The sequence below is a fragment of the Mesocricetus auratus genome, unplaced genomic scaffold, assembly GCF_017639785.1.
Source record: "Mesocricetus auratus isolate SY011 unplaced genomic scaffold, BCM_Maur_2.0 Super-Scaffold_100011, whole genome shotgun sequence".
NCBI classification, from domain to species: Eukaryota; Metazoa; Chordata; class Mammalia; order Rodentia; family Cricetidae; genus Mesocricetus; species Mesocricetus auratus.
Window position 1 is genome coordinate 72,545,985 of NW_024429195.1, and position 19,646 is coordinate 72,565,630.

The 19,646-nt window shown below is 46.3% G+C and overlaps 1 protein-coding gene and 1 long non-coding RNA gene across 4 annotated transcripts in view; one reads left to right on the forward strand and one right to left on the reverse strand.

Moving 5' to 3' along the window:
• Cradd (CASP2 and RIPK1 domain containing adaptor with death domain) overlaps nucleotides 1-19,646 on the forward strand; it is a 172,612-nt gene that overhangs the window by 22,170 nt on the left and 130,796 nt on the right. The window lies entirely within an intron of this gene.
• LOC121143307 lies at nucleotides 16,936-18,846 on the reverse strand. The gene is made up of 3 exons (XR_005880517.1): nucleotides 18,287-18,846; nucleotides 17,579-17,755; nucleotides 16,936-17,307 (listed from the first exon to the last, which is right to left on the reverse strand). It is a non-coding gene; the product is annotated as an uncharacterized LOC121143307 (long non-coding RNA).

Here is a 19,646-nt window from a genome sequence, read left to right on the forward strand (position 1 = left end):
ATAAGTAGAAGCAGAAGACTTTTATGAGCATTTATGGGATTGATGAAATAATGCCCCTGCTGGCAGCTAATCGCCACGCTTTCTAGGAACGGCAAACTGTGTGGCAGGTCTGCCCCAGCAGGGATGACTCCATTTCACTTTAAAACGCAGTCAATGCTCTTTTCCGCTGAGAAAGTCTGACTGTGTCTCTTTTCCTCCCTCCCATGGCTACACGGACTATTTGGCTGCATCAGTTGCCTGATGGCCTTCGGTTGATTAACTCTGCCTGTGTGTTGGAGTCACCTGGGGGACTTTTAGGAGAGTTCTGATGTCCAGGCCCTGCTCCTGCCCCTGGCCAGTCCACGACAGAGGGCAAGATGAAGATTCAGTGGGGAGACATGACAAGGTGGTGGGGATGGACACACAGAATGGCATTAGTTCCCGGATGACATTAGTGTCCTTTCTTGACTTTCTTGAATACTTGCTAAACGCTTTTCCAGAGTGTCAGACCCCAGGCAAGTGTGACGCCAATGCTGACATGAAAATGTTGGCGATATTCAGACTAGATACAATAAGAACAAGATTAGAAGGGTTTTTCGTTAGCTATAGAAGTTGAATTTGGGGCATAATTTTTATTGCTCATTCACTTTGTGTGGTACTTGCACACCCCTCCCCCATTCCTTGTGCTCCATAGATCAAACTTTCAGTAGCTGGAGGTAGAACCAGCTAGCGAGGGATGAGTTAGTTAGCTGCTGCTCTCAGATACAAGGGGAGCGGCAAGTGGCTGAGGGTGGGAGACAGGAGGCAGAGGGGTCACGGGGAGAGCAGACCTGGCTTGTCGTGTCACCTCCTGGATGGCAGGCTGTAAGCCTCCTTTTCTCTGTCATTAGAAATGAGTTCGGGGGCTGGAGAGCATTTGCTGCTCTTTTAGAGGCTGTCCCAGCACCCACATCAGGTGGCTCACAACCACCAGTGACTCCAGCTCCAGGGGACCCGACACCCCCTTCTGGCCTTCATGGGCACTCACATGCAATATTTCATGCGCGCGCGTCCACGCACACAAATACACACAGTTAGAAATAAACTAAAAATGTAAACAACATGTGTTTCAGGGATCCGGGACTGAGCTCAGTTGGTAGAGTGCCCACGCCGATGCAGGAAGTTGCGGGTTTGACCCCTAGCAGGACATAAACCGGGTGAAGTGGGGGTGTGTCTGTAGTTCCAGTACTGGAGAGTGGAGGCGGGAGACTCAGAAGTTAAAGTTCATCTTCCGCTGCAAAGCGAGTTGTGGGCCTGAGCTATATGGAGACCTTTATACTCCTTTATATAGGTGAGATAATGTAAATACTGGGATTAATAACTCGCTTAATTACAGAGGGATGTGGAGTCAAACTATAAAGCCTAGCTGCTTTGACCTCACAGTCTGCTAACTTATGCCCTATGAAAACACCTTCTCAAAATACACTTTTCTCTCCCCCAATCCGGATAGCCCAAGTGTATCCCAGCGTATTCCCTTGCTCATTCTTCTTTGTTCTTGCCAGACACAGGCCATGGACTCTTAGAAAACCTCTTATCCTGTTATCTTGGGATTCATTCGCTCCTGATATATCCCCTTTCCCAGCCCCAATCCCAATCTCATTTAGTCCTTTGAAAAGGAGGCTGGCTTCTGAAGCAAGGCTGTATGGGGGCCAAGGACTAGAATCTCACAGTTTCTCTACTGTTTTGAGAGTCAAAACAGACTAAAGCTTGGCTGTGACTAAGGGACAGTGTGGTGGCTTTGTTGACCCTGGAATCGAGTCCTACTTTTGCAGCTCTTAAATCATGCTAGCTCCAGCCGGTGGAACCAGGAACAAGCTATTCTTTTGGTGCAGCTTGGAACTTCAGCAAGGAAGCATTTGGTCTTTGTGAGCGTGGTTTAGACTTGCAGGCTGCCGTTACAGCCAGCTGCAGGAATGCTTGCTTTACCTAACATTAATAGGCAGCTGTGTTTATACTTGTTCTTCAGCTCAGTCAGTGAGAAGCAAAGATGTATTTGAGTCTTTGGAGCGCACCCCCACCCCCACTTTTTAAAATGTGATTTCCAAATAGTAAACTTGAATTAAAAAGGAAGTGTGACTTCTAGGTGTTTGAGGGCAGGTTTTAGCCCTTGGCTTTATTTTGCTAATGATATGAAAGATTTACCCCTTTGTAGGAGGTGCCAGGCTGACAGTTCCTGGAAATGTCCAGGTTCTATTTATACTCAGCACCATGGCAGAGAGGGTGGCAACACGGTTACCAAAATAACACTGTTGAGATATCTGAAGTGGTTGAGAATAAACAAACTCAGGTCCGCATACTCTTGTCCAGTCGTCAACACAGACTGCTGCTGTGTCTGAATAACATGTGTGGGGTGTTTTCCCACCCAGGCAGCAAGCAGGGTAGCCACGGGGGACAGCACCTGGGCGCCTGCTGATCCCACCATCACCCCGAGGCCAGCATACGATCCACAGTGGAGGACGCAGGCCCTGAGACTGCCTCGCACGTCCAAGGCCAGCCACAAGTCCAGTCAGGCCTTTAGCTTAAAGGTGGGATCCCCATGGCCTTTTCCTCTCGTCCAATTAATTGCCTTAAGCAACTCACAGGACCGAGAGAAGTGTATTTACCCGTTTCCTGTAAAGCGTGTTGTGAAGGGTACAGGTGCACAGGGCGCGCGATGGAGGCAGAGACGTGGAGCTCCTGAGTCTTTTCCACGTGGACCGTGTCTGGAAGCTCTCTAAGCCCCGCCCCTTGGAGGTTTTAATGGGCTTTATTACACTGGCAAGGCTGATTACATCACTGGACAAGTTAAACTGCAGGTGCTCTCTGCTCTCTGAAGGGACAGGGTTTGAACGCCCACTGTCCCAGCGCTTGGGACATAGAAGAAGGAGGAGTAGAAGTTTGGGCCTGTAAGTCTCAACTCCCCACTCCTGGCTTGGATTTTGAATGATTGTCTCCATCTTGAAACAGGCCTCAAAGACCCAAGCCTGGGTTGTAGCACTTCTGTTAGGCCCTGGAGGAGTCATGTGGAGTGGGGGTCATCCAGAGGGGGGAGGGAAAGCCGATGGGCACAAAGCAGGCTGTACTCCCAGCTCCTTCTGGAGTTATCAGTCTCCTGTGCATGGGCCTGGCCAGAAACGGTAGCTAGTCCTTTAAAGAAGGAGGAGGTTCTGCCTTTTTATATCAGGGACCAAGGTAAGGGACAAATGTGGAGAAAACATAGGAGAGTCATATTTGGAGTAAGAGAAACCTCCCTAAGCCTTTTAAAAATCAGAATACAGTGGGTGGGGGGATGGAAAATACTGCGCGGTAGAAAGAGAATTCGGTGTTGGTACTAGTCTAAGGAAATACACCCACACCCATTCCCACAGGCGTTCTATCAGTTGGATATGTAAAATCAATTGCTTTATGCTCATTGTACTATGAGTCAGGTACTATGAATGCCACTTCCATTTTACAGGGACTGGAGTTAGATAAATTGTTCAAACTCCCATGATGTGGCATCAAGGCTGCTGGATTCTGAACTGACCATTCCTTTTTAGTCACTAGTCGATCTTATCTTTATTGCTGATGTGACTTCTTGCTCTAATTGGGTCACCTTGGATTTCCTGACCTGGTCTGAAATAACTTAATCTCTGACTCAGGCCTCCCACGTATCATTTTCATTGTTTATATGCCAGAGTTTTTGCTTATTTGTTTTTAACAGTTTACCAAATAAGATTAAAAAAAGATTTTATATTTATTTTTCTATCATGGTATATGTATGTGTTTGTGTAGAGAGTGTGTGCACATGGGTGTAGTTCTTGCAGAGGCCAGAAGAGGGCATCAGATCCCCTTGGATTTGGAGTTATAGGTGGTTGTGAGCCACCTGACTGGATGCTGAGACCTTACCTTGGGGCTTCAGCTCCTCAGTAAGAGGTTTAAAAAAAAAAGAGAGAGATGAAGGATTTCTAAGAAATGGAAGAAAGATTCTGAATGTGATACGACATGAAATTTTTTTGTTCAGTTTTTTAAAGTTTTTGTTTTATTAGCGTGTATAGGTACCCATGTGTTGTGCACTTGTGCACTTCACAACAGTGTGTGGAGGTCAGAGGACAGCTTTCAGGAGACTCGGTATTGGGGATTGAACTCATCATCTAGCTTCCATGGCAACTGCTCTTATCCACTAAGACATCTAGGCTCATCCTATTAGCTCACTCTTATCTTTTCCTTTTTCATCTCTTTATATTATGACTCAGTCACATGTTGGTGCTATAGGCAGATATACCCTTCAGTTCTTTCCTATTTGTTTTGTCATGTTTTGGCCGAGGAATCTTTTTGCTGTAACCAGATAGAAATCATGACTCGGCAAGGGGAAGTTGTTGCTTTTGCTGAGTGTGTGGCATTAGGGAGCAGTCAGAGTGGGCAGAGGGCAGCAGCGGGGGTGGTGATGGCAGCAGCACTACCACCATCACCACCACCATCAGAGGGAGTAGCAGCAGCATCACCAGCACCAGCAGCAGCAGGAGCACCAGTGTTAGCACTAGAACCAGCACCAGCAGCAGTACCAGCTGCAGCATCAGCAGCAGCACCAGAACCAGCATCAGCATCAGCAGTATCAGCACCAGAACCAGCATCGGCAGCATCAGCACCAGAACCAGCATCAGCCAGCATCAGCACCAGAATCAGCCCCAGCAGCAGCACCAGCACCCTGTAGTGTTACCTTGAGCACTGGCCGTATGAACTGGCCATTATTATAGCCCTCACCCTGATGTCTGAGACCCTGGCTCTGAAAACTTGGTGACTTTCTAGAAGTCTCCTGGGGCTTTCACTTCCTCTTTGCTGTCTCCTTACATCCCTTTCTCCGTCTGTGGTCCTGGCGCTCCCTTCTCCCCATCCTATTTTCACTGCTGCTCTGGTTTCTCTCAAGCTCCTCAGCTGCTGTCCCACCCCCACCCCAGCTGCCAAGCAGTCCCCTGCCTCATGGCTTTCACTGCTTGACTGCTCACTGCTTGACCCCCGGACTGCTAGGCAGTTCTGCTGTCTCTTTTGTGTTAACAGCTCAGTGGAGAAAAGAGCCTCTGAGAGAAGCCTTTTATTAGGCAAACTACTGCAACACCAGGGGAGGCAGCACCAGAGAGTGTCTCTCAGTCCTCCCTCTGAGAGCCTCAGCAGCCTGCTCACCCTGCCAGAGAAGGGGTGTTTGGACCAATATAACCTTGCCAGTAGGTAGCACCAGTCAGAATCACCAGGCTTGTGTTTTGTGCCAATCATGGCCTCGTCTTAAAACATAAACCCCAGCCGCCCCTCCACCAGAACTCCGGGGAATATGCTGCCTTTCTGATCATGGTGGGGACTGGTCTAGGGTCACAGCGCTTGTGGGGGCTTGCAGTAGCAAAGTTCTCCAGGAGCTGGGGTAGTCAGTTATGTCCTTAGCACAGTTGTCTCAAGACATCTGGGGAACTTGGGAAATGCTTATGTGTGTATATCTATATCTATCTTTCCATGAATGTCTTAACCATCCATATTTACTCCTTAGTCCCTCCTTCTGACTTCCTGCTCCTCACAAATTCATGTCCTCCTTTAATTTTTAAAAATAGAATGTGTTGAGCCTGGGTAGTGGCAAAGAATTTTAACTAGGACGTTAGCTCTGATTAGCTACTAAGGGGTGAAGGAACTCTCCAGGTAATCACTAGAAGAAGCCTTTCTTCTTCTTCTCCCCCTTTCTGGAGCTGAAGGAGAGTACAGGACACAACGTCTAAGAGGATAAAGTTACTGAGGTTGGCTTTCCACAATCGATGGGCTCTGGTGGGTGTGTGGGAGGGGTACGAATCAATTCTACTGACAGTTTGACCATGCTCCAGTGAGTTTATGGTTAACACAAATTGGACTTTTTTTTTTTAATTTTTAGGGGGAGAGGTTACAAGGAAGTGGGGGCAGACATGGAGTCTAGGAAATGAGAGTGATCTGGGTACATGATGTGAAATTCCCAAAGAAACAAAAAAAGAAAAAAAAAGGGAGAGAGCTTTTAAGAGGCCTTTACTCCCCCCCCACACTCACCCCCTTTGGAGATGAAGTGACTCTGGTGGGAAGTGGTCTGGAAGAGCAGGCCCCCTGGTTGGATGTGTGGATGGACCAGAAAGCAGTCTGAGGGAGCCGCAAAGAGGCTGCCTGGAAAGCAAACACTACTGGGCTCCCAAAGGCTACCAGCAGGACATCTTAGTGGATCAGAGCCTCCCAAACTCAGAAAAGAGGCCCTGCCTTTGCCAAAGCCTTTGGTCTCCCTTCAGTGCCTTCCAAGGCTAGCCAGCTAGCGCTGTATGGTCCTGCAGAGTGCTCAGTAGAGCAGAGAAGGCAAAAGTTGAGAAGTGATAACAAACTCTCAAGGCTGTTCTGAGCAAAGAGCCTTTGAATATTTACCATTACTGGTTATTCTGCGAAGCCTCTGAAATTATGGTTCTTGTTTTTGTTTTTTCATGTCTGTACGACTAGACTGCAGTGTTCTTTAAGGCAGAGGTCATCCATTATTGGATTTTGAACATTCAAACCATCTCTGAGTTTTGAACATTCAAACCATCTCTGAGTTTTGAACATTCAAACCATCACTGAGTTTTGAACATTCAAACCATCTCTGAGTTTTGAACATTCAAACCATCACTGAGTTTTGAACATTCAAACCATCTCTGAGTTTTGAACATTCAAGCCATCTCTGAGTTTTGAATATTCAAACCATCACTGAGTTTTGAACATTCAAACCATCACTGGGTTTAAATCATCACTGAGTTTTGAACATTCAAACCATCTCTGAGCTTTGAACGTTCAAACCATCACTGAGTTTTGAACATTCAAACCATCACTGGGTTTAAACCATCACTGAGTTTTGAACATTCAAACCATCACTGAGTTTTGAACATTCAAACCATCACTGGGTTTAAATCATCACTGAGTTTTGAACATTCAAACCATCTCTGAGTTTTGAACGTTCAAACCATCACTGAGTTTTGAACATTCAAACCATCACTGGATTTAAACCATCACTGAGTTTTGAACATTCAAACCATCACTGGGTTTTGAACATTCAAACCATCACTGAGTTTTGAACATTCAAGCCATCACTGAGTTTTGAACATTCAAACCATCACTGGATTTTGAACATTCAAACCATCTCTGAGTTTTGAACATTCAAACCATCACTGAGTTTTGAACATTCAAACCATCACTGGGTTTAAACCATCACTGAGTTTTGAACACTCAAACCTGGGAGCCGTAGCACAGCACCCGTTGCACGCTCGTCGTCGTGTGTTCACGAGGATGCACAGAGGAGCCGCAATGAAAACTGAGTCACAGACTCCAGGCTGTCCCTGGTAAAAGATGGGCAAACGTGTAGTCTGGCGATAACTTTCCTCTCTGCTCCTGGGAACAGCACCCACACAGGAGGGACGTGGGGAGAAATGATTTATTTTGGTGCATAGCTCCAGAGGGACGCAGTCCATCACGGTGGGGAAGGCATGGCTGCAGGAACATGTGGGTGCCTATCGCTTTGCATCAGCAGTCGAGAAGCTGAGAGAAAGAATGGGCAGCGAGGCCTAGGCTATAACATTTCAACGCTAACCCGCAGTGGCACACGTCTGCCACCAAGGCTCTACCCCAGTGTCTTGTGAAGACGTGGCAAGACGGATCTCACCAGACACTGAGTGCCAAGCCTTGATCTAGGACTGCTAATATCCAGAACTGAGAAATTAGTTTCTCTTTGTTTATAAGTTACCAGTCTGTGTGTTTTGTTAGAACGGTACAAATACAAACTGTTCTTTTTTTTTTTTTTTTTGAGACGTGGTTTCTCTGTATTGTTTTGGAGGCTATCCTGGAACTCGCTCTGTAGACCAGGCTGGCCTCGAACTCACAGAGATCCGCCTGCCTCTACCTCCCGAGTGCTGGGATTAAAGGCCTGCACCACCAACACCCGGCCCAAATACAAACTATGTTACCATGTTGTACATAGTAATTATATACAATTTTTATTTGTTAATTTCATTACATTTAAAGAGATAACTATTGTTTGTAATAAACTGGTTATAAAGTGTACCATGAGAAATTTGAGCTGTCTTTTCTCATTTTAATCTCAAAATTTTAGCTTTTTTGTGTAGGGAAAGAAAAATAGTTTTTCCCTAAACATCCCAGGTTCTTTGCTGACACATTAAAAGACAAATGAAATTATACAAAAAACCAAAACCACCAATGATAGTTTGTGCTGGAGAGGATGTAGAGAAAGGGGAACACTCCTCCACTGCTGGTGGGAGTGTCAACTAGTACAGCCACTATGGAAATCAGTATGGAGATTCCTCAGGAAAATGGGTCTGAGTCTACCACAAGACCCAGCAATTCCACTCTTAGGCATATACCCCAAAGATTCCCATTCACACAACAAGGATGTCTGTTCCACTATGTTCATAGCAGCATTATATGTAATAGCTAGATCCTGAAGCAACCTAGATGCCCCTCAACTGAAGAGTGGATAGAGAAAATGTGGTACATTTACACAATGGAGTACTACTCAGCGGAGAAAAACAATGGAATCTTGAAATTTGCAGGTAAATGGATGGCACTAGAGGAAACCATCCTGAGTGAGGTAACCCATACACAAAAAGACAAACATGGTATGTACTCACTCATATATGGATTTTAGACATGAATCAGGGGAGTGTCAGCCTACAATCCCAGTGCCAGTGAGTCTGGGAAACAAGGAGGTTCCCAAGAGAGATGCCTGATACCCCAGAGAAGTGGAATGAGGCAAGATCTCCTGAGCAGATTGGGAACATTGGATGAGGGGAGAGGGAACCAAGAAAAACAGAGGGGGAGGAGGGGAGAAGAAGGCATGGGGGAGCAGGAAGGTTGAGTCCAGGTAAGAATAGAGGACAGCAGGATGAGAGATAACATAATAGATGGAGTCATTATAGTCTTGAGGAGTGAGCTGACACTAGTGAGATCTCCAGAGATCTACAAGGATAACACCAACTGGCAAACTAAGCAATAGTGGAGAGACTACACTAATAGCCCCTCCTTGATGACAGGATTGATGACTACCCTATATGCCATCCTAGAACCTTCATCCAGTGACTGATGGAAGCAGAGACAGATACCTACAGCTAAACACTGAACTGAACTCCTGTAACCTAGTGACAGAGATGGAGGAGTGATGAGCAAAGGGGTCAAGACCATGATGATGAAACCCACAAGACAGCTGACCAGATAAGGGGGAGCTCTTGAACCCCAGACTGATGGCTGAGAGGCCAACAGGGGATTGATCCAGACTCCATGAATGTAGTGTCAGTGAGGAAGCCACAGAAATCACTGGGGCCTTAGGTAGTAGATTAGTGTTTACCATGGTGTATGAATGAGCTTTGGGAGCCCATTCCAAATAGAGGGATGCTCTCTCAGCCTGGACACATGGGGAAGGGCCTAGGTCCTGCCCAGGATGAAATGACAGACTTTAGAGATCCCCCACAAGGAGGGCCTCACCCTCCCTGGGGAATGATGTAGGGATTGGGTAGGGGGCTGGGGGGCTGGTGGAGGGACAAGGGAGGATGGGTGGGAGAGGGAGCTGGGATTGACATGTGAAACATTCACGTTTCTAATTTAAATAAAAACATATATTGAGAAAAAAGAAAACTAAAAAATAATTCAATACTAAAAAAAAAGTTGTATAAGTTACTTATTTTTGGTGCCTGTGTTGTAGTGTGCAACATGTGGTTCCCACGTGCGGTACCCATGCACACACATATGGAGAAGGATATACAGAAGCTTCCACCTTATTTGTTATGCTTTTAAATGTAATTTATTTTTATGTGTGTGTTCTGTTTCTGTGTATGTCAGTGTAGCTAATGCAAGGCTAGTGCTCACAGAGGCTAGCAGAGGGCATCAGATACCCTGGAACTGGAGTTACAGACAGTTGTGAGCCACCATATGGGTGCTGGGGATTGAACCTGGGTCCTCTGGAAGAGCAGCCAGTACTTTTAGCTGCTGAGCCATTGCTCCGGCCTCCAAACTATGGCGTGGACCCAGGAAGCAGTTAAACTTCTGTATGTTTACTTAGGTTTGCTGAGGAACTGTGACTTACCAGTAGTAAACTGAGGAACTTACAAGACCCGCACATTCATGTTCTCCTCTGTGACCGTGACTCCAGAGGCAGGAGCCCTCTCTGGTTTCTTTGCTGCAGGCAGGGACTTCTTACAGGAGGGTCTTACAGTCGGCTTCAGGGAAAGGTCAGGGAAAGCGGTGGTGAGCAGCCTGCTTCTGCTGCTTCCCTAGATTGTACAATTTGGAATAGAGCTCCCTAAAGCCTCTTGGAACTCCCCAGTGGGAAGGCACTGGCTCACCCATCATTTCCAGAAAGTCACTGTTTACTTGCCACTAAAGCTGAAATCTGGGATTTCTCACAAGATGCCAAACAAAAAAGAGAAGTTCGATTATGTATGTGTGAGTAAATTGCACTTTTTAATGTATGCGTGAGTACATTACACTTTTTAATAATTCCCGAGTCAATTGGAGAGAGTCTTTTCAAACAATTATTGAGACTGGTTGCAACTTCAGCCCCTAACCGGACCCGAGGGTGGGATGGTGCACTTAAATGACCTTCCCCAAGTGTCTCTTAAGGAACTGGGGACAGTATTTTCACTCTGCTGTTTAAATAGTTTTGGTTTGTTTATCTTTTAGTGAGTATTGTATTTCAAAGTCTTTCACTAGATGATTATATAACCTGATTCCTTTTTAGTGTTTCCTATTCATGTGCTTTTCGGATGCTGACATCTTTTCTTTGTTTTCCACAAACGGTTAGATTATAGATGATTCTGAATTTACCCGTGGTATATTAAGTCTTCTGCAGATGGGTTGAATCTCTGGGCAGCATGTGGTCTTCTGGACAGTTGGCTTTTTTCTCCTTGTGCTTGGTAAGGCGTTCCTGATGACTCCTTCATTTACCTGTAGAGTGTATTGCAAAGGGACTATTAAAAGCTTTATCTGAACAATCATATCCCTCCCCCATCACTCCTTATTAGTTGGTTCAATACCATGCATGTGTATAGGGAGAGAAGACGCAATTAGTAAGTAGAAAAACCACAGTACAACAACTCACACTTCCTTCTTCAGTCAGTTAGTTAGCCTTTACTGAGGGTCTGCTGTATGCCAGGAGTTGTCAGTCTAGAAAGTAGCCAAGTCTGGTCTCTGACTGATGCAGCCCGGTAAGTCCTCCAGGGTGCTGAGCCAATACAGACCTAGTGCTTCGCATGGAGTCTGGTCTCTGACTGATGCAGCCCGGTAGGTCCTCCAGGGTGCTGAGCCAATACAGACCTAGTGCTTCGCATGGAGTCTGGTGTCAGTTGTTGTCGCTGTCATTAGATGGGGCTGGAGGACTGAGCTGCGCAGATCCAGCATGACTGGATGTTCAGCAGGGAGGTGGCTGTGGGGTGGGTGTGTTTGTGGATGATGGAGATAGTCACGTCCATTTCCAGAGTACTTGCTATGCCCTAACCCCACTTGGTGCTTTGTGTTCTGGAGGATGAGGTGGACACTATAATTTCTACTTATCACGTGGGAAGCTGAGTCCCTGCCCAGGCCATACAATGTTTCTCTGTACAGATTCACTCCGCCTGATGCTGATGGAGGTCAAAGTAGGATAAAGTCTTATATGCAGGGCTACTGTTTTTCTCTGCCCCCAAATTTAAATGCTTAACTGGCAAAAGAGACACCTCTTACTCATTTCCAGTGGCAGATAAGATTAGATAAAAAGATACATGAATGAAATTTTAAAATCCAAAGTGCTACATTAATGGAGGTAGTATTTTCTTTCATTTTCTTGGTGTGTACGGATGCTTTGCCTGAATCTGTGTCTGTGCATTCTCGGCATGTGGTACCCATGAGGCCAGAAGAGGGTGTTGGGTCCCTGTGGGATTGGAGCTGCCATGTGGGTGCTGGGAATTGAACCCAGGTCTTCTGGGAGAGTAGCTAATGCTTTTAACCACTGAACCATCTCTCCAGCCCCTGGAGGTAATATTATTAATGTGGTCCCAGTTCATAATTAATAAATATTATATTTTTCTCTTGCCTTTTATCCTTTCTGTTTCAGAAACACCTAGAGAAGCTAGACATGGTGATACATACCTGTAGTTCCAGCCTCAGGAGGCTGAGGCAGGGGGCTTGCAAGTTCAAGGTGGCCTGAGCCTCATAGCAAGAACCCCTTTCAAACAAAGCGACAGTAAAGCAATGGTTCTCAACCTGTGGGTCATGAGCCCTTTAGGGGCTGAACGACCCTTTCATGGGGCCACCTAAGACCATCAGAAAACACAGGCATTTACGTTATGATTCATAACAGTATCAAAATTGCAGTCATGAAGTAGCATTGAAAATAACTTTATGGTTGGGGGTAAGCACAACATGAGGAACTGTGTTAAAGGGTCTTAGCATGGGAAGGGCGAGAAGCACCGCTGTAGAGCTAGCAGCCCTGGAAGCACAGTAGACCCCACCCATCCTTTTTTTTTATTGCAATTGTTTGGATGTTGTCAGACACTTCCCCTTTATTCAAGCCCCGAAGATGAGTTTTCATACATGTTTTCTTCCATCTAAACACAGGCGATCATTGTTTATAGTTTCCTATTTACCTTGGTGAAGTTTGTGGACATTTTTCAGGTGACCCCTTGCTGTTTTGTCCTATCATTATTGTCATTGCTTCCTCTCAGCTCCATGAATCTTCTGGGACCACTGTCATGTATGTGGTTTGTTGATGATATACATGTCATGTGCCACCTAATGTACAGCCACATGTTTATATACTTGGAGTTGGGGTTTCCATATAGGAAATTTTGGGGAGACACAATTCACTGCATGACACTACTGTACTGTGGAGCCTTTGAGTGGGATCATTAAGAACCCGGACCAGAGGGGCTGGAGAGATGGCTCAGTGGTTAAGAGCACTGGCTATTCTTCCAGAGGTCCTGAGTTCAATATCCAGCACCCACATGATGGCTCACAACCATCTATAATGAGATCTGGTGCCCTCTTCTGGTGTGCAGGCATAAATGCCAGCAGAACACTGTATACATAATAAATAAATCTTTAAAACAACACCAAATCCAAATTATAGGGCTAGTGGTGTTCAGTGCCACCCTGGGGGGGGGGAACTACTGAGGCATGCAACTTGACCCCATGAGGACTAGCTAGTATGTCTGATGACACCAGAGTGATGTGCTTCAAGATTTGGGAGTCCCAGTCTCTCCTGTGGGAAAGGTATTCTGAGGCTTGTCCTGTTAATGTTCTCTCTGTTGGATTTGTAATTATTTTGCACCTACTTTCCCCTTTCTAATAGGAATGTCCTGTGCTGTTCTACTGTTATAATTTGGGAGCAGATAACTTCTCTGATCTCTCAGGTTCAAGGCACAAGTAAGTTTGACCTCGGGATGAATCTTGTCTGGAGCTCCATCGTGTCTGGTTCAGATGACACTGGTGCTGGAAGGAGTTGACAGGAAGGGATGAATGGTTTTTGGATCTTACCCTGACCCCTAGACTGTGGTTTGAATGGGTTTGTTTGTGGTGGTTCTCTTGGAAACTGAATCCCTAAATTCATATGCGAAGCCTTTGAAGTAGTAGGGATTAGATGAGGCCATGGGAGTAGGGTTCCCATGATGTCACTGATGGTTTTATAAGAGGAACAAGACCTAAGCTAGCTAGTTTGCTGTGTCACATCAAGAATTAAGGCAGTGGTTACCAGACACAAAATGCATGCTGGGACCATGCTCTTACTCTGTCAGACTCCAGAACCATGGCCAAACACATTTAGGTTCCTTATGCTCTATCTGGTTTCATAGTTAACTTCATTGTCAGCTTGATATAGTGGAGTGGAACCTGAGAAATAGTCTCAACAGAGGGGTTGCCAGATCAGATTGGCCTGTGGGTATGTCTGTGGGGATTGTCTCAGTAGTTAATTGATGTAGAAGCACCCTACATACCGTGCTCAGCCCTGTACCCTGGATGGTCCTGGGCTTTACAGAAAGGCTAACTAAGCATGAACCATCGATGAAGCCAGCAAGCTCCGATCCTCCGTGGATTTTGCTTCAAGTTCCTGGTTGAGTTCCTGCTCTGAGTTCTCTCACTGATGGGCTGTGACCTGGAAGTGCAAGCCAGACAAACTCTTTCTTCCCTGAAGTTGCTTTTGGTTGAGGTATTCTACCACACAACAGAAAAAGAAGGAGGACAGCTGGCCAAGCTGCTTTACTATAGCAACAGAAAACAGATTAAGAAACCTGTTATTGTTTATCATCTTACTTTTAGCTTCCCTCAGACCTGACCTTTGGTGACAGTGACTCTGGCACTTTTTCGTGCTTGCTGTGTGATGTTTGCTGAATACTAGCCATCAGCGATTCATTTCACAGACTCAGGCAGTTTGCTCTGGTCACTAGCCAAATAATTTCTAACTTGTCTGGTTACAAATGCATTTTATTGTTGCTAATGATAGCAAATATTGTAACAACGAATTTCACTTGGGAATATGCTCCTTATCCTTTCTTTTTCTTTTTCTTTGTAAATGACTGGAAATTCCAGTCTTTCGTGTCCTGGTTAAAAACAGGAATGGACCTGTGATTAGAACCCTTGGGGCCCAGCTCCGCCAAATCTTTTTTAAAATAAAGGAAATTCTAAGCTTGAAGCTTTCAAGACTGGACCTCACTGAGCTGATTTCCCCAGGATCACTGCACACTTAAACAAGATGAAAACCATTTCCCCCACATCCACCTCGCCCCACAGATTTCTAACCTCAGAGCAGCCCTTTTCCAGCCGAACAGAGTAATTTTCTGTACATAGCAGCTTTGTTTGTGCCGGTTAGTTTTCGTCAGTTCAACTAGAGTTACCTGGGGCTGGGGGTGGAGTGGGGGGAGGGGACCCCAGTTGAGGGATTGCCTCCTTCAGATTGGCCTGTGGGCATGTCCCCGGGCATTTCTAGATTAGTGATTGATGTGGGAGGGGCTAGTCCACTGTGGGCGGTGCCATCCCTGAGCAGGTGGTCCTGGGTTATTTAAGAAAGCAGGCTGAGCAAGCCATGGGGAACACTCCTCCGTGATCTCTGCTTCATTTTCTGCCTTCAGGTTACTGCCCTGCTTGAGTTCCTGCTTTGGCTTTCTCCGTGAATCCTGATGTGGAAATGTAAGCCAAATAAATCGTCCCCAGTGGCTTTTGGTTATGGTGTTTATGACATCAACAGAAAACAGGGTTATGGAATGTTCCTCACATGTTTGTGTGTTGAATGCTTGTCCTAAGCTTGCAGCACTATTTGGGGGAGGCTCTGGGAGCTTTAGGAAGTAGATAGAGTTTCACTGGAGGGAGTAGGTGTTGTAATAAAAAAAAAAAGCCGCATTCAAGAGAGAAAGACACCATGTGACAGGGTTCAAGCAGAGGGATTTTTTTTTTTAATTAGGGAAAGGGATCATAAAAGAGGAAAGGGGAGAGGGAGAGACCGGCCTCTGGGGACAGGAGCAGCAGGAGAGAGAAAAGGGGTGTTGGGGGGAGGGAGAGAGAGAGAGAGAGAGAGAGAGAGAGAGAGAGAGAGAGAGAGAGAGAGAGAGAGAGAGAGAGAGAGAGAGAGAGAGAGGAGAGAGAGAGAGAGAGAGAGAGATGGAGGTGGGCAGGGCCCTTTTAAAAGGGAACACAGTGAATGTGCACAGGTGGTGTCTCAGTGGCTGCAGCTGAGGACGTATCCTGTCAGAACCCCAAGGACAGGCCAGTACAGATGCCTGAACACTAACAGTAGGTTCTTGTGGGGCATGCCCTGAAGGCTTTACCTGGTAACAAGTCACTTCTGCTGTTTCCTGTCCACCATGGTATGGTCAGCCTTTTCTGTCTCATGTTCTTTTCCTTTCTGGCGTAATCTCAGGAAGCTAACTGACTTGAGACTGAACCCTCAGAAATCCTTCACCTAAGTGGTTTCTCTCAGGTCCAGCTCTACAGAAGAAATTGATAGATATACTTAATAAATTCTGTGTCCCTGCCCTGGCTTACATTTCTCTTCTAGGTTAATCCGTAGCCCACCTGCTGGACTGGTTCTTACCCCTCATTTCTCTCCGGTGAGGTAGAGGTAGTGGGGGAGTGGGGCCTTTTTTTTTTTTTTTGTATTTTCGAGACAGGGTTTCTCTGTGTAGCTTTGGAGGCTGTCCTTGCAGACCAGGCTGGTCTTGAACCGCCTGTCTCTGCCTCTGCCTCCGGAGTGCTGGGAATACAGGCGTGCGCCACCACCGCCCAGCTCGATGGTGGGCTCTCTCGCTGCCACCGTTACCTCTGTGTTCTTTCTCTGCCTCCTTTGCAGATCTTAGACAGTCTGTAGTTTCTATCTCTGTCTCTGCCTCTTTTAAAAGCCGAGCATCTTAAAACTAATTGAAGTCTTTTCAACAGGAAGAAAGGCTTATTTCACATATTGTGAGGGAGAGTGGGCTGACTGGTGACAAAACTATTGCCTGCAGCCTAATTCCTATTTGTTTTATTGCTATCTTGCTGTGGGGTGTGTATTGTAGAAGTTGGGAACCTGTGGCCTCAATTATCCTGTCTTGTATGACCCATGCGCTAAAAATCCTTCTCTCTCTCTCTCTCTCTCTCTCTCTCTCTCTCTCTCTCTCTCTCTCTCTGTGCGTGTGTGTGTGTGTTTGAGATACTCTCACTGTGTGCTGCAGGCTGGCTTTCCATTCTTGATCTTCCTGTTTCAACCTCCAAGTGCTGGGGTTACAGGTGTGTATCAACAGGCCTGGCTTTTAAGAATGTTTTACAACCCTCCCTCCACCCCCATTTATGGCAGTATTTGGAGATCAAACCAAGCCTTGCATGTACTAAGCAAATTCCCAACTACTGAGCTCCAAGTCCAATTTTAAATGGCTGCAAAAGAGAGAGAGAATATTCCACCATGGCTGAAAGCAACATGACGATTCAAAATGTAGAAATAAAGTTTTATTGGAAAGTGAGGAGGTTTATGTGTTAACATTCTGCCTCTGGCTGCCTTCACACCACATCAGCAGAGTTGAGTATGCAACAGTGTCAGGGCCACACAATTCAAAATGCTTCAGTGAGAAAGGCCGGAAATCCGATGACCTGAGCCAGCGTTGTTCATCTCTCTTCTCTTGGTACCCAACACAGTGCCGGACTAAAGCTGATGTTTAACCTTAATTGTTTGGGAGTAAAGACTAGAGAGACTTTTCGGGGTAAATGTTCCCTGGGAGAGTTTGTCACTACCCCTGCCATTTCTTTTGCGTTGAGCTTTGCTAGAAGAGGACTGTCAGCAGACCCGCCGACCGATTTCTTTCATTTCTGCAGCTGTGTAGGAGGGAAAGCTCATTAGGTGACTCCACCTGATAACATGTCTTTGTGCTGGGTTCACTCACACGAGGATCTGATTTCAGCTTATCCTGTGTGCTCCCTCCCAGTGGAGATTTTAAAGTACCGGGCTGTTGGATAATGCTAGCGGTTAAGTACTACCCACAGAAGAGTCGGGCAAGGAGTTCAGCTACGAAACCTCGCCTTTTGTTCCCGTCCTTTAGTTATTTGCGTCTTCCCTCCCAACCATCCATCTTGTCTTTGTTCTCACCTTTTTTGGAGGAAGTCATTTTTCACCAAGTCTCAAAACTCACAACAAGTGACACCAAGCATGGGTAAGAATCTCTTCTGCTTCCTGAGGTGATCATTATTCTGTCTTTTATTCTGTGCAACTGAGTTAGATTTCTCTGCCCCTGAGGACTTGTTGACACGGGCCATGCTGTGGGTCCTGAAAGACATCAAAAAGATTACATCAGAAACCGCAGCAAGAGCCCCGCCCTTCAAGGGGCTTGTAGTGCGCATGGAGAGAGGGCTGAGAACTGTGCATTAGCGTCTTTCATTCTGTGTTTCTCCTGGTGCTGGGGACTGGACCCAGGGCCTCATAGATGCCACAGCACTGAGCCGCATCTCCAGTTCCTGAATGTGAATTTCCCAACATTAAATGGGGGCCTACAAAGAGATAACATTGAGACAGGTGTCAGTCCCAGCACTTGGGATGCAGAGGATATCTGTGAGTTAAAGGTCAGCCTGGTCTATGTAGCAAGTTCTAGGTCAGGCAGATCGACATAGTGGGACACTGAAAGAAAAAAAAATGAAAAAGAAAAATGTACCAGTGAGTTCCACCAGAGTGCGCGTGTGCGCGCACAGACACAGACATAGACACAGACATAGACACAGACTCACAGACAGACACACAAGACTAGACACAGACACACACAGACACACACACACACACACACACACACACACACACACACACTCTTCATTGTCCCTGGAGTCCAACGCTGAGTCACATGAGGAGAATCCAGGGCTCCTGTTCATGCCCTTTGCCATCTTTGGCACATGATTTACTTTCTTATGGTCCTATGTCACCTCCAGAGTCGTCCTAGTAGGGGTGGAGAGAAAGGGGGAAAGAAAGCGACCATTGTACCCCAGGGAGAACTGACCTGTGATCACACCACTGTTGTACCCCAGGGAGAACTGACCTGTGATCACACCACTGTTATACCCCAGGGAGAACTGACCTGTGATCACACCACTGTTGTACCCCAGGGAGAGTTGACCTGTGATCACACCACTGTTGTACCCCAGGGAGAATTGACCTGTGATCACACCCCGGTTCTTTGCTCTTCTGGGAAGAGCAGCAGTCCCAGGAGACCACACCTCCACATTGTCTAACCACTTAGAGGATCTCAACTTCTGTGGCCATGACCCAGTCACTGGGGCTAGCATCCCTGAGCCTGTTTCAGAAGAGAGATGTTTATCAGCCATTTCCTCCTGAGCACCCTTCCTTCCTTCCTTCCTTCCTTCCTTCCTTCCTTCCTTCCTTCCTTCCTTCCTTCCTTCCCTCCCTCCCTCCCTCCCTCCCTCCCTCCCTCCCTTCCTTCCTCTCTTCCTTCCTTCCTTCTTCCCTCCCTTCCTTTCCCTTTTCTGTTTACTTTCCAACAATCTCTCTCTCTAAAAAAAATCCTCCATTATCAGGGCAGAATATAACCTTTCAATATTCTATTGAATTTGGAGTGCCTTTTTTTTCTTGACTCTCCCTAGATTTTTTTAAGCAATTTTTTAAACCATCTTTTGTAATTAACTGTAATGACCTGTAACTCCCCAACTCTTAAATCAGTTGCCAGACCCTCTGTGTAAGCCACAACCATTGTACACCTTTTCCAAGGCAGACTGGTCCATCAGTCTAACGGCCTCCTATCTGAGCTATTGTGACTGGGTCCAAAGTGTGTTCTTGAATGACTGAATTCTGTCTGGGAAAACCAACAAATGGACTATTTCTTTGGATTAAAGGGAGAACTTTCCTGTTTTAAACAAAAGGCAGGAAGAAAAAGGAGGTTGCGAGGGAGGGGATGAGTGAGTGCCCTTGATATCTAGGCCCTGAGCTTGAGGAGGCAGAGGAAGCTGCCAGTGGCTTTTCTCATTTCTGTCACTAAGTCCCCGAGGAGAAGCTGCTGAAGGAAGGAAGGACTCGTGTCTCCCAGTTTGAGGAGACACGGTCAGTGACGGATAGAAAGGCATGGCAGCAGAAGTGACTCACAGCAGGAGGTTCAGAGTCTCATGGGGCTCACGTTGGCCATAGGCAGTCAGTAAGTAGAGGAAACTTGTTCAGACTG